At 55.5% G+C, this 14547-nt stretch overlaps 1 protein-coding gene and 1 long non-coding RNA gene across 3 annotated transcripts in view; one reads left to right on the forward strand and one right to left on the reverse strand.

Annotated features, from left to right (window-relative positions):
- The window catches only part of TP53I11 (tumor protein p53 inducible protein 11), a 17575-nt gene extending 13067 nt beyond the window's left edge, over positions 1–4508 (reverse strand). The window contains exon 1 of the mRNA XM_086341279.1: positions 4379–4508. The gene's annotated coding sequence lies outside the window, so the exon portion shown is untranslated. The remainder of the gene's footprint in view (positions 1–4378) is intronic.
- On the forward strand, positions 2863–14276 carry LOC147358489 (uncharacterized). Of its 2 annotated transcripts, none has more exons than XR_015142346.1 (2): positions 2863–2978; positions 13614–14276. It is a non-coding gene; the product is annotated as an uncharacterized LOC147358489 (long non-coding RNA). The 2 variants fall into 2 exon arrangements; XR_015142345.1 differs by lacking the exon at positions 2863–2978 and adding an exon at positions 8915–9571.
- Positions 14277–14547: the final 271 nt, after the last annotated feature.

Here is a 14547-nt window from a genome sequence, read left to right on the forward strand (position 1 = left end):
CTGCCCCGGTAGGAGAGGGTAAGCCGATATTGGGACTGTTTACTCCGTCTCAAAAATGGAAGTGTAGTTTCCAGGGCCCCTCCTGGCTGTGATATTCCTGACTTGGTTTCCAGACCCTGTCACTCACCAGCCACACTCCAGTTCCAGTAAAGAATCCAGCACAGGCTGTCCCGCCCCCAAGTCCCACCAGCACCTCGCTCATTGGCTCTGGAAACACACATTCTTGCTGCCTTTCTACTAGTTCTCTTTCTTTTGAAGCTACAGAATTTCCAGGACAGAGGAAAGCCCACATTTTCATCACGAACATCTCTAAGGCCTTAGGGACAGAAAAAAAATAAACATCCCCTGCTGTGTTGGAGAGGGTGAGAGGGCAGGGCAGGCAAGGGGCAAGAAGGAGGGGACCTAGGGGGCGGGGGTCACAGTGGGGGGGCAGCCCTTTGACGGCCATCCACCACCACTCAGGAGTCACTGCGAGGGGCATCCCTGTCCCTACTGTCATAAAGGACAGAACACATGGAGAATTCCTGTCCTTTTCAACCCAGGAATGGGCCAGCCTCCCCCTTGGCCCAGTGACCACGTCAGGGCCCTCAAAGGCAGCTGGTGCTTCCAGACCATGTGGGGCCACAGTCATCAGGACAGCCTGGCTTCCAGATCCCACGAGTTCTTATGAGAAGGCAGTGGACATAGCCCTCGCCCCTCCGACTCCTCCCACCTCCCCCACCCATGAAGATACTCAGAAACTTGGAGGGGAGGAGAAAGGGAGTTTCCCTGAAGAGATGCTCCACTATTTTGAGCCAACTTTTTCATAAGCAAGAAGCTATTTGCCCTTTGGGTGGGTTGGGAGAGGCAAGCAGAAAGGTCCCGGTACTTCTCCTGGGGCCTGGATGGGCCAGAACCACAGGCCAGAACCAACCACCTTCCCCAGGATGTGGGGCTCTGGCATGACTCAAAAGACCTGTGCTGACATCCTGGTTCCATCACTTGCTAGTTGCATGGCCTTGGGCCTGTGACACCACCTCTCTGGGCCTCAGTTTCCTCCTCTGTCATAATGACACATACCTCCCACCGATGAGAAGTGGCACAAAAACACCTAAAACAGTACTGATCTCTGGTGAAGGCTCAGAAATTATGTTGCTATTATTTTCAGACAAGGAAATTCAACTGTTTCTCCCCTGGCCATATCAGCTTCAGAACAGGTCTCTCTGGAGTGGCCACATGTGGATACGGAGTGGGGGTGCTTACAGGGGAGGGGCCGTAGGAAAGAAGTGGGAAGAGAGAACTCGGGTCACTCTGGCTCAGGAGGAAGATGCCAGCCTGAAGATGCCAGCCTGAGTGTACTGACCATAGGTGGGGAGGGAGCACCTGGGGAGGGCCAGGACTGAGCCTGGGTGGCTCCCCTCCGTGTCCCTAGCATTTGGCCAGGCCTGACCCTGTGAGAGACGCAACCACTGTTGTGAATAAATGGTTGCGATGCACGGTGAAGGGAAAATATTATGGGCTTGGAGTTAGAACACTGGGCACCCCACCCTGCAGCTGCCTCTCCCGAGTGGCTTGCCCTGGGGTTACTCACATGTCATCTCTGAGCACCATTTCCTTCATCTGTGAAATGGGAATGCTTATGCCCTCTCAGCCTGCCTCGTCTCCTGTCTCTTCCCCACCCTCTCACTCTAACCTAGCTGCACTGGCTCCCTGTGTGTGCGTGCTCAGTCACTCTGTCCTGTCTGACTCTTTGCAACTCCATGGATGGTAGCCTGCCAGACTCCTCTGTCCTTGGGATTCCCAGGCAAGAATACCGGAGTGGGTTGCCATTTCCTCCTCCTGGGGATCTTTCTGACTTAGGGATCGAACCCACAGTTCTTAGGTCTCCTGTATTGGCAGGTGGATTCTTCACCACTGAGCCACCAGAGAAGCCGCTGGCTCCTTACAATTCCTCAAAAAAAGCAGGTGTGTTCCAGCCTCAGGGCCTTTGCACAGGCTGTTCTCTGCCAGACCTTTAGTCCCTGAAACTCTCCCCAAAGCTCACTCTCTCAAAACCTTAGCTGAAAAGTCACCTCCTCAGGGAGACCACCCTGACCACCCTATTTGAAATGGTGACCCCACCCTTGGCCTCAACACTCAACTTCCCCCCTCCTCACCTCTCAATATACTATATAATTTGCTTATTTACTTTATCAGTTATTTGTCCCTCCCCAACTCTGTGTCAGCTCCAGAAGGGCAAGAATCTTTCAATTTTGTTCATAGCTGTCTCAGTGCCCAGAACTATATCTGGCACTTTGTTCATTAAATCACGTTGGCCTAGCCCTCACTTACAGTTTTGTTCAGTAAATAAAAGAAAGGAAAGAACAGTTCTGGGCTGTGTGAATATCACAGGTCACTGCTAATTCCACTGTCCCTCCCATGCCAACCTCTGGACCAACAAGCACCAGCAAGCCCTTCCTCCAGTAGACAGAGGAGAGAGTACGGAAAGATCCTGGCGGAGGGGAGGCAGTTGAGTGTGGGGCCGGAGGCCCTGGGGAGGGGGTGGGATTGACAGATCTGCAGAGAACAGGCCTGAGCTGAGGATCCAGCAGGTGCTGACAGCCAAACATGGGTGGAGGGCTTTGGGCCTCAGTCCTCCACTCCAAATTTAGAAGGATATATTAAGCTGACAGCAAGTGGGCAGAAAAGGAGGAGTCAGAGCCGCAGGTTCCCAAGACAATGGGGCCTGGAGGGGACCTTGGAGGCCAGAGGGCCCATTTTACAGATAGGGTAACAGAGGCCTGGAGAATACTTGGTCTTATTTATTATACTAACAATCCAACAAGAAAAATCTTCGCTCCCCCTGGGCTAAACGGAACGAGGCTGAAAAATGGACTTTGCCCCCTCCTGGCTCTCCAACAACCCACTCACCACCTCCTTCCAGGTGGCAACTCAGAGCCATGGACCTGCCTGGAGGTGATGACGAAGTCCCTGGTATCTGCGGACTGGAGGAAGAGAAGGTATCAGCCCCCTCCCTACAGGCCACCAGGGCTGGAGGTCCAAGAGGCCGCTCAGTGGGGGCGGCCATCCACGGTGCCCTCCCCGCAGGACGGCCCCACCAGGAAAAGTTTGTCCGAAGGAAATCAAGCAGGAAGTGCAGAGCCCGTGGGGCGTCTAGGTCGCCTTGGGCGTCGGCGCTGGGCTCTGAGCTCGGGAGAAGCCTCGGGGCTCTCAGCCTCCACCCTCCACCCAGCTCCCGCCCCCGCCCCCTTCGCTCCCGGGTAGAAACCCCCTTCCCCCGAGGCCTCGCGGGGGCGGCGGGAGCCCGGGACCGGGCGGGGGAGGGCGGGGCGACAGGACGCCGAGCGAGATCCCCACCGCGCTGGAGGCGCCGGGTGGTGGGCGCGGCGTTCTGTCGGCTCCCCGGCGGACCGAATTCACGGCCCAGGGTTGGCAGTCCCCGGTCACTGAGCGCCAGGACAATGGCCCCGCACTGCCCCCGTCCCGCTAAACGCGCGGCTCGGGAGAGAGTGGGGAGCGCCGGTTTCCACCTGTGAGTCCCTAACCCCCTCCCAACAACTGGGGCTTAGGCGCGGCTCCCGCCTCTGCTGCCCCCAACCCGGGAGACTGGGGTCTCCCGGTCTGGCTCCTCCCCCCTCCCATGGGTCCTTTATCTCCCAGCTCCAGACACCCACCCACTTTCTGAGGCTCGAGTCTGCGAGCCGTGGGGCTCCAGGCGGTAGCTCTGGGCGGTTGGGCGCCTGCGGTGCTCCCCGCCCCCGGCCCCCCGAACCAGAAGATCCGGACAGACTTGTGGGCAGCGGGAACTCCGCCATCTCCAGCCTCGACCCAGCGGGGTCGAGGAAAGGGTCTCGCAAGTTTGTGCCGCGCGCACCCCGGACCCGGGAACAATGGAGGGAGGAGGAGGATGGGGACGGGGATGGAGCGGGGGAGGGGACAGAGAATCGAGCGCGGGGACCGAGTCAGACCCCAGAGCGGGAGAAACTGCTTTCCGCTCGGCTTCTCCCTCGCTCCGAAGCAGAAAGCCCGAGCCCGAGATGGGGAGGCCGAGGGCGGAATCAACAGTCCAGGAGCGGGGAGACGGAGGAGAAAGGGAAACCGAGTCAGCGGACAGGGCTGCGAGCGGAGAGCGCGAACGAGAGGACCGAAGGGGCTGCGGGACAGCGCCCGGGAGAGCCGAGGATGGGGGTGGGGGCGGAGATCCCCGGGGTCCCGGCAGAGCCTGCCGGCGCCGAGAGGTGCTGGGGCGCCCGGCTCGCGCGCACTGGGTCCTCACTGTCCCCGGCGGTCCCTGCGGCCGCAAGAGCCCCGCTGGGCTGTGCTGCGCAGGCACCCGGCCGGCTGGCGGCGGGAAGGGAAAGTGCGAGGCTCCGAAGCGGCGGCGGGGAGCAGAACTTACGTTCGTAGCGCCTGCTGGCGCCGGCGCTGCGCGGAGCTGGGGGACTCGGGCCCTCGGGCGCCTCACATCGCGCCGCCCGCGCGGGGCAGGGCAGGGCAGGACCGGCTGGACTGCGCGCGGCGCCCTGTGCGGCCGGGGTTTGCCCGAGTCTGGCGGCCCGAGCTGGTCCCTCCTCTCAGTTCCGCGCACAAGCCAATGGCGCGCCGTCCCCTCCCACGCGCCGGGCTGCCTCGCCCCCGAGGGTGGCCGCCGGGGCGGGCGGGAGAGAGGGGTTGGGGGGACTGGGCCCCCCGGGCGTCCCAGCAGAGGCGTTCCTGGAGATGGCCTACGGGGGGCGCGCTCACGCCCCGGGGGGAAGGCGGTCGGGAATCCTAACGGAGGGCCCGCGCCTCCCAGGGAAGACTTTCGTGGCAAGTTCTCCTTTCGTGAGACTATCAACACCCCCATAGGTTGGCAAGCCACCTTGTCTTAAATATCCTTGGGGTATCCCCTGGGGCCTAGGCCAGTATCTAAAATGAAAAGGACTCTGCTTTGACTGGTAGATAACGAAGTGCGTAAGAACACAGTTGTACAACAATGGTCCCCGTCTTGCTGAACGCCCGCTCTGTGCCAGGCACCGCGTGCTGCAGAAATTAACAAGTATTAACTCATGTAATTCCCACAACCACCTATGGGGCCGGGATGATGGATCCCATTTTGTAGACGGCACTCATTAATGTTTGATTTAATTTAGCCTTCTGGCTTCCAGCCTAGGCTCACCCTTCTGGTCGCCCCTTATTTGGTGTGACTTTGTCAAATAACCTGACACCATAAACACCCCCCCCCACGCACACTCACACGTCTCCACGCACACTCACACGTCTCCATCCTCCAGCCTAATATCCGACCTCAGCCAGGTTGCTGCAAATTGCACTGTCAGGGGACAAAGATCTTATCTGGGGCTCGTTGGCACCCTAGGGGGAGGGCGGGGCACTGTGGTGAGTCCTTTTCTGTCCACACATCCTGTGGTGGGGAAGAGAGATGAGAATGGAGTTTGGGGATCTCAGAGGCTTTCTGGAAACCTTTCAGCCTAAAACTAGATTCCTACAGCAACAACTCCCCTGACACACACCAAGATTCTGGGTTCATTTCAATCCTTTGTTACCAGTAATGTGTTTCCCTACCCCACCTCCCACCAACCTCCTCCCTAGAAAAAACACCTACCTCTTTATCTTGGCTGATGGACTCAGTGAGGGAGGAGGTGGCTGGAAGAGGAAGGCAAGGCTGCAAACTCCCTCTTCATAAGATAAACAAAGGGGGCAGAGAAAGGTGCGTGGTTCCCCCAGGCTTCTAGCTAGGTGGGCATTTTGATTCCAGCTCTGATTTTTTTTTTTTTTTTTCTTTTTTTTCTGCACCCATTCCTTAATCAGGTTTCAGGATCTTGGACGGCCCAGATCCAAATCCTGACTCAGCCTTTTGGGAACTGTGTGGCCCCAGACGAGTTACCCAACTTCTAGCGGTGTGAATTTCTCAGTGTACAAAATGGGACAACCAAAACTAGGAGCAGCTGTGGTGGTTGTGGAGAGTTAAATGGCAGGAATTCACACTTACTGACTACATCAGGTGCTCAGAGCTGGGGTGCCCAGCAGACTGGCATCACCCTCCTGGGAGTTAGGACTGGGTGGGAAATGCTATGCCCTTTATACGGAAGTAAACAGGAAGTGCCTGTCTCACAGGAAGCGCTCAGTGACGGTTAGCTGTCTAATTAGCAAGGTAACAACTCTGATCCTGAGGCGGTGCCCACAGCGTCACCATCCCTGCTGCCAGCCAAGTGCCTGGCCAGTGACAGCCAATAACGAGTGAATGAATGTATGAATTCGACTACAGATCAGGATTATTCCTAGGTGTGCTGTGTGAAGCACAGACCCAAAATCTACCTGACCAGAGTCTCAGGGCTTGGTGGTGGCCTCTGTGACCACTTAGAATCTCAGCTCACTGCCTTAAACAGAACTGGCTCAAGCAGGAATGATGAGTTCATTGGTCATTCCTCCTGCCTTCCCAGCAGCATGCCCAAGGGCAGGCACCAGCCTCACTGGTATGCAATGTCACCCCTGATTGCCCCCACTGACTTGGGGACACTTCTAGTGCCCCCCTCGGTGTGACTCCTGCATATACCCAAGAGCTTGCCTTATATCAGTAGAAGGAGGTTATAGGGATGGCTCCAAGACCTCCAGTACAGAAGGAGCTGCCTCAGTAGAGGCGAGCACCCTGTCACTAGCAGCATACAAGCAGAAGCCAGGGAAGAGTTGATGAGGGTGCTAACGGAGGGGTTCATGCCTTAGTGGTGTTTGATGTGGATAAACCTTGAGCCCTGGGTGACTCGAGTCTGTGTTCTTGTTTCCTAAGCCCATCAGATGGGAGGGGTGAGCACAAGCTCCTTCATCCTTTGTGAAGGAGGCATTGTTAACTGGGCCCTTCTGGTGTGCCAGGCAAGGTGCTGGCTGCAAAGGTCCCAGTCCCTGTCCTTGAAGAGCTCACAGATCCTGGGAGACAGATACACTCACATATAGTCAACAGCAGCAGTAGAAGCAGCTGACAGTAACAGTCAAAGTGCTTGGGGGTGGGGGTGGGGGGCAGAGGAGAAGGAAAAGGCATTATCCTTGGTGTCCACTTTCCCTAAAGTGCCCAATAGAAGTTCTGTTCTCTTTCTTCCTATACAATTTTCTAAAGTGATGTGCTCCTATTGCAGAAACATTCTTTAGACTTCCATTCTACCCCTAACATTTCTGAGTTACCTCATCTTTACAATGAACATAAATGTAAAGAGTATAAAAACTGACACATTGATTTTATTTATTTGATTTGGCCATGCCACACAGCTTCAGGCATCTTAGATCCCAGACTGTACAATCGGCACCCCCACAGCAGAAGTGTAGAGTCCTAAGCACTGGACTGCCGGCGAATTCCTCAAAACCAGCACTTTAAAGTGCTGCCCAGATCTAGGCAAGAATAGATGCTTGACACGTGGTAGCCGTGAGATGTCATGATGATTTACAGTGCCGGACAGGGAACGTTAACTGACAGGGAGAGAGAAAGGGGTTAGGACCCGGGTTCTGCTTCTAATCAGCCATGGGGCCCTCTGCTGCTCCTGAAAAATGGAAATAGAAAACTACCTGCCTCTTGTGCTTGTGAGAGTCACGTGAGGTGATGAGATGCAAACGGTTTGCAAACGGGAAACGCGGATTCCTATTACTACCATTCGTACTGTGATTCTCATTATTGTGAAATGAATCCCTCAAAACCCCAGGGGGGTGGGGTGGGGTGCGGTGGAGCGGCTGGGGTCGCTCCCCTCCCGCCTCCCACCTGGAGACAGCTGGGGCTCCATCTGCCCAGGGCCCAGCCGGCAGTGGGGCGGTTGCACCTCCTTTGTGCCCGAGTGTCTGTTGTGTGGCACGCGCAGGTGGGTGTTGGAAGGTGGCGTGGGCACAGGGAATGCCAGTGTCTGTGGGTAGAAATCACTTGTGGATTGTGAATCCCTGAAGGATGCAGATGCAATTAGATTTCAAAAATTTCAGCAGTGGAAGCAGGGTTGGCGCCCAAGAGATGAGGAGAGAGGCTGGGGGGAGTGCCGGTTGGTCTAGTCTTTGGTCTTAGGGACTGGGGGTAGGTCTCGCCAGGGTCCCCTCTCCAGGGACGCGAGGGGGGCAGGGGGCAGGACGTGTAGAGGAAGAAGATGTCAGAGGCCTGTGGTGCTTGAGCCCAGGGGTTTTGGAACAGACTGTTGTTGTTCAGTCGCTCAGTCGTGTCCGACTCTTTGTGACCCCATGGACTGCAGCATGCCAGGCCTCCCTGTCCATCACCAACTTCCAGACTTTACTGAAACTCATGTCCATCGAGTTGGTGATGCCATCCAACCATCTCATCCTCTGTCATCCCCTTCTCCTCCTGCCTTCAATCTTTCCCAGCATCAGAGTCTTTTCCAATGAGTCAGTCTTTCCCATCAGGTGGCCAAAGTATTGGAGCTTCAGCTTCAGCATCAGTCCTTCCAATGAATATTCAGGGTTGATTTCTTTTAGATTGACTACTTTGATCTCCTTGCAAAAACTGACTGACTTGGATTCAAATCCTTGGTTTGGGCCAGTGATTTCATTTCTCTAAACCTCAGTTTCCTGGTCTGTAAAATGGGAGTAATAGTGGAGCCTATCTCCTAGAGGTTATTGGAAACTTAAGAGAGAGGATGCTTGGTAAGCCCTTAGAAAGAGAAGGCACATAGCCAACTGCCGTGGCTGATATTATTAGTAAGAAGCCCATAAGAGGAGTCGGGGAGAGGGCCTCCGAGGGGCTGGTGCTTTGGAAACTGGAAAATTAGCTCTGGGGTGAACCCTGTCAAGCCAGGGGGTGGTGGAAACTGCCGCAATGAGCACCGCGTTGGCCCAGGCGAAAGTCTGCTGTCCCAGGACACAGGGCTTTCATAAAGCAGGCCAGATGGGCTCTCATAACTCCTGCCGCTTTCCCTTCCTGGTTTGCCTCACTTCCTCCAGAGCTGCTTCCTTCCCTGTGAGCCTGTCTGGTAAGAAGATCTCTGAGTCTTTCCTCTCCAGTCCCAGCAGGCCCAGGCTGAGCGTAGCCTTAGGGACTGGGAGGAGCTGCTGGGAACTCAGGGACCCTGGGACCGGCCTCCCCCACACTGCCTGGCCCCTGCCTCCAGCTCAGGGAGAGCTGCCCAGGCTCCTTCCCTCCACGGCCGCCCTCCCTCCTATGAATCATCCCCACCGCTGCTGTTGCTGCTCCAGGACCACAGAAAGTCAAGCAGCACCTCACCTGGGGGGGAGGCTGCCAGTTACGATGGGGGTGGAAGCAGGCAGGCTCAGCTCTTCTAAAGGAAGGAGGTAACAGCTCAGCCTTGGGACCGGCCGACCCCAGCCAGCCCTTTCTTACGTCCATGGAGTGAGCTCAAGGGGGCAGGTGAGGGCAGAACTTGGGAGTTAGACCACCCTGCGTTTAGGGTCAAGGCTCCAGTCTTCTGGGGCCTTAGTCTTAGGTCTTAATTAGGCCTTAATTAGGTCTGTGGCCATAGTCGAGTGACTCGGCCTCCCTGAGTCTCGGTTTCTCCACCTGTCAAATGGAAAGAGAAAAATCATGACGAGGCATGGGTATTAAGTGAGGATTAAGTGAAGCACAACCTCCAAGTCCTGAGCTCAGAGCCTGGCTCACGTAAGTGCTCAGTTAATGCTTATTGACTCAGTGAATGAATGAACGTGTGAAAATGGCAACGAGTCGGGTGGAAGGAAGTGCATATGACTGTCTTTGGGAAAGCCAACCTCTGCCATCTGCGGGGCACGGGGAGGGTGAGTGGGTGCTGTCTGGGGCCCAGGACACCTGTTTTTCTGTGCTGGTATGAAGAAGGCAGCTTCCAAAGCTCAGACAGAATGGAGTAAGGATTACTGCTTGTGGGTACAGCTGACATTTCTGCAAATCAAATAAGAGCCTCAGGATGGGTGCAGACTCTCTGAAAGCTCTGAACCCTGCCTGACCAAAAAAAGAATTGCTATGGGGTCAGGGACAGCAGATAATGGATCTTCAGCTTGGGAGACCCCAAGCATTTCTTCACAGTGATAGCATACAGCAGCCACTCTGGGCTGTGAGGTCAGGACCTTGGTCCCTGGGTAGCCAACGAGGGCCATGAGCAGCACCTCACCCGCCTCCTGCCCAGGAGGTTGTGAGACCACTTGGGTACCACACCCCAGAGGGCTCTATCTAAGTAGATAGCTTTCAGACCCCTATTAGGTGATTTACAGATATTCATCATAACAAAGGATCGCTGGTGGCTCAGATGGCAAAGAATCTGCCTGCAATGCGGGAGACTCTGGTTTGATCCCTGGGTTGGGAAGATTCTCTGGAGAGAAGGGAATGGCAACCCACTCCAGTATTCTTACCTGGAGAATCCCACAGACAGAGGAGCCCGGCAGGCTACAGCCCGTGGGATTGCAAAGAGTCGGACACGACTGAGCAACTAACACACACACACACATCTTAACAAATGTTACGAGGTTGGTACCCAGTATTAGCCCCATTCTATAGATGTGGAAACTGAGGCCCATTGAGTTACATAACTTGCCCAAGGCCACACCCCAGGAAGCAATGAGGTCAGGATTGGAACCCCAGGCCCAGTGCTGCAGATGGTTCTGGCTGTGAGGCTGACCAGGGCACAGATGGTTGAATCTCCTGCAAGGCTGAGCAGACCCTTGGCCCCGCCCTAGCCCCAGTATGGGGCTTCCCAGGTGGCCCTAGTAAAGAAGCGACCTGCCAATGAAGGTAGGTGTAAGAGACAAGGGTTTGATCCCTGGGTGGGAAGAATCCCTGGAGGAGGAAATGGCAACCCACTCCAGTGTTCTTGCTTGGAGAATCCCATGGACAGAGGGGTCTGGTGGGCTACACCCATGGGGTTGCCAAGAGTCGGACACAACTGAAGCGACTTAGCACGGGTACAGACATCTCCAGTGTAGTCATCCAAGTCTGGAGTAAGGGCATACGTTTACATTTATAACAGTAATTCATAAATGGCTTTTGAGCAGTGGTTCTCAAAGCATCGTTACAGGAAACAGGTTAGAAATGCAGTCTTAGTCTCACCTCAGATTACACGGAATGGAAACTCTGAAGAGATAGAATTGCTGGGCCAGCAATCTGCATTTCAACCAGTCCTCCCTGCAAATTCTGATGAAGCTAAAGTTTAAGAACATGGCTTCAGAGTTTACAAAGCAGAGTAAGTTCCTAGACGCTCTTATTTAAACAGACACTTGGCAATTATTCGGCCCATTCTACAGGTAAGAGTAATGAGTCCCCCTTTGCCAGATTATCACCCACCAGGCAAGTGGAAAAGATGGGCCTGAGACCCATAGTCTTCGGTCCTGTGGGTTTTATTTTTTTCTTTCCGTTCTTGGGTATAGACTGCTGACCAAGGCGAGGAGGCAGAGGGGCTCAGAGCTAGGGACTGGAGGTGGGAGCGGGGAGCCAGATGCCCTCTTTTCCAGGGGAGGGGGCGGGCCGTGTTTATTATTCTTTCGGAGGTGGCGCAGCCCAAATTCACATAAATACAGCCCAGCCTGGCGTGTTGCGGGATCGGTTTATTAATACTCGCGGGGCGCTGCCGAGGCGGGTCGCAATAACAAAGGCGGCTTTGCCGCCGCGCACCGCGCCGGAGGCACCATTATGTAATTGCTCAGAGGAGGAGAGCAGGGCTGGGCGTGCCGGAGGCTCGGCACCCGCGGCCGCCGCCGCCGGTACTTGGCGGGCGGGGGACTCAGTCGGCTGGGAGGCTGGGCTCAGGGGCGCGGGGACCCCAGGAGGGCGGCGAGCGGGTGAAGGGAGCACCTACCGAGGAGTCCTCACCCCACGCGCTCCTCCTCCCACGCCCGAGCCACGAGGCAGGTTAACCCACCCACGAGGCGGGTTAACCCCTGCGTGGCTGGGTGCAGCCTGCTGCTCCTGGGGTGGGAGCCCCCAGAGGCAGATCCCCAGTCTCCCTACACGCCCCCCCACCCCCACCCCAGCAGGCTGAACCAGGGTTTCCTGTCCCCCCACTCACCGCGGCTGCCGCTGTCTTTGTCCAATCCTTACTGGAGTCGAGGTAGAGAGAGAAAAGACGACACGCTGGGCAACCTGCGGGTGCAAGACCCGTGCCTTACCTACCCGTGCCTTACCTATCAACCGTCTGTGACATGGCCCATTTTGCAGATGGGAACCTGAGTCCCAGAGAGGGCCGGCTTCGCGCCCCAGAAATTCCAGCCCTTCAATCTGTCAACTCCCAAACCCACGGTTTTCCCCTGGTACCCTGCAAGAGGTCTTTATAACCACCGTGGATCAGTTGTTGCCTCTGTTTCCTGTGGATCTCCCCGGTAGGGTCTGGGGAAGGGGTTCCCCTTGGGAAGCGCTGGTGTTCACTGAGCAGAGGGTGCCAAGGCCACGATGTTGCCTGTTTGGGTGAGTGGGGATCAGCACATCGGCCCGGCCCCTACACTCCCCACCAGCCCAGACCCTGAGAAGCCACACCGCCAGACCTCCCAAACACTCCAGCGCTTCAGCCCTCCTGGCCTTTGCCCAGGCTGGGCCTTCTGCCAGGAGTACCCTCCTTCCACCCACCTGGCTGTCTCTTCCCAGCCCTCCCCCCTGCCCCCTCCATCACACATGTACCAGGAAGCCTTCAAGGCTGCCTCTTCCAGCCCTGGCAGCACCTGGTAACTGCACCTGCCTGCCAGGCTCCTCTGTCCATGGGATTCTCCAGGTAAGAATACTGGACTGGGCTGCCAAGCCCTCCTCCAGGGGATCTTCCTGACCCAGGGATCGAACAGCGAATAGCGTCTCCTGCGTTGGCAGGCAGGTTCTTTACCACTCGAGCCACCTGGGAAGCCCGCATAGATACGTAAACTCCCCCAAATCACCAGCTGGTAAGGGACACAGCCTGGCTTCGAACCCTAGTCTCGATGACTCCTATGTTTCTAATCTCCCCTTTACAGGATTATTTTGGCAATTAGATGAGAAATACTGAAGGCCCAGCATACAGCAGGTGCTCAATAATGTGTGTGCCCCTCCACTCTAGCTCCCAAGATTTGCCCACTGCCCCTCCCCCCAGGGGCATTCTGGGAGCCCCTCTGTTGGGGTGTGGCTGAAGGAAGGGGTTGCAGGAAGACTTTGGCAGAAGGAAGTGTTCTGGTTTCTGAGTAAGAATAAATTATTGTTTTATATCCTTATATTAAGAGGAGGGCACAGTGTGCATTTGCCAATCTAAGTGTGTTGAGCTGCCACGCCTTGTGTTTTGCCAATTGCTAAAATATATTTTCAGCCCAAGGCAGTAAACAGTGGCCCACTCTGCCTGGCTGCTGCTGCACTCCAGAGGCGGGGAAGGACACGGCCCAGGCAGGGCTGTGGGAGAGGAGGCACCAGTGGGGTCCTGGGGTGGAGAGAGAGTTCCTGGGGGTCCCTTCCAGGTCATTAGGATTTGAAGGGCAGGACTTTTCATTTCTCTGAGCCTCAGTCTACACAGCTGAAAATGGGCCTCTTGCTAGGGCCTTGTCCCTGCCACAAGGAGAGAACAGGGGCTGTGAAAGTGCTTTGTACTCATGAGCCACCATATTGTGGGTGGTGGTGTTAATCACTCAGAGCAGTGAGAGTGCCCATCTCTGTGTTGCCTCATCGCAGCTACCGGCGCCTACCCTGTCTCCCCAGCTGTAACCCGAGTCACTGTCCTCTGTCTCCTCAGTTGCTGTGTGTCCCCCTCCAGCGCGCGGCTTTGCCTGTTCCAACTTACCATCCACTCAGCAGTCCAAGAGAGCTTTGAAAAAGTTGATTGGAGAAGATGAAACATGGCTTCCCCTGCTGCTTCGGGTAAAATCCAGACTCGTCGCTGTAGCATCTTGGCCCTCGTCCTCTGCCCGCCTCCTCTCATTCCCTTGCACCAGCCACATGGTGTTCACCTTCCTAGTTCTGTCTTTTTGTCGGTGCAGTGCAGCTTGCGAGATCTTAGCTCCCTGACCAGGGATTGAACTCGGGCCCTCTGCAGTGAAAGTGCCAAGTCCTAACCACTGGACCACCAGGGAATTCCCCAGCCACCTTCCCAGTTCTTGTGTCCACTGAACTTATCTCTACTTTGGGCGCTTGGTACATGCTGTTCCCTCTACTTGGAATGCTGTTCCCATAAGGCCTTCCCATGGAAGCCTCTCTCTCTCTCTTTCAACCCTGGTGTCAACTGAAAGGTCATCTCAGAGAGCCTACTCAGTCACCGTATCACAGTTGACCCCCATCACCCACCTGGTCCATCTGTTCTCTACCCTTACGGCAGGTGTCACCGTCTAATATTACCTTTCCATTTTTAAATGTATCTGTTTCTTTTATCTGCCTCCAATAAATATACCCTCCTTGCCTATAGAAACTTGATTTGTTTCACTCACCATTGTATTCCTAGCACCTTATTCTGTACATATTACATAAGAGATAGAGAGAGAGAGGTGGGGATATTGATAGAGGGATTGAGAATAATTGAGAATAAATAATAGTGGAGAGCAGAAGCGCCAGATATTAACCCTACCCTACTGCACTGGGAATGTTGGAGTGCACAGCCTATGCAGCAGTACCCAACAGCCCGGGGTAAAGGCTGTCATAGACCTGTCATTTCATTTTGCGAGATTTTAAAATGA

Source organism: Bos grunniens, chromosome 15 (genome assembly GCF_055505025.1).
Source record: "Bos grunniens cultivar Pamir isolate PY7600 chromosome 15, Bosgru_T2T1.0, whole genome shotgun sequence".
Classification (NCBI taxonomy): domain Eukaryota; kingdom Metazoa; phylum Chordata; class Mammalia; order Artiodactyla; family Bovidae; genus Bos; species Bos grunniens.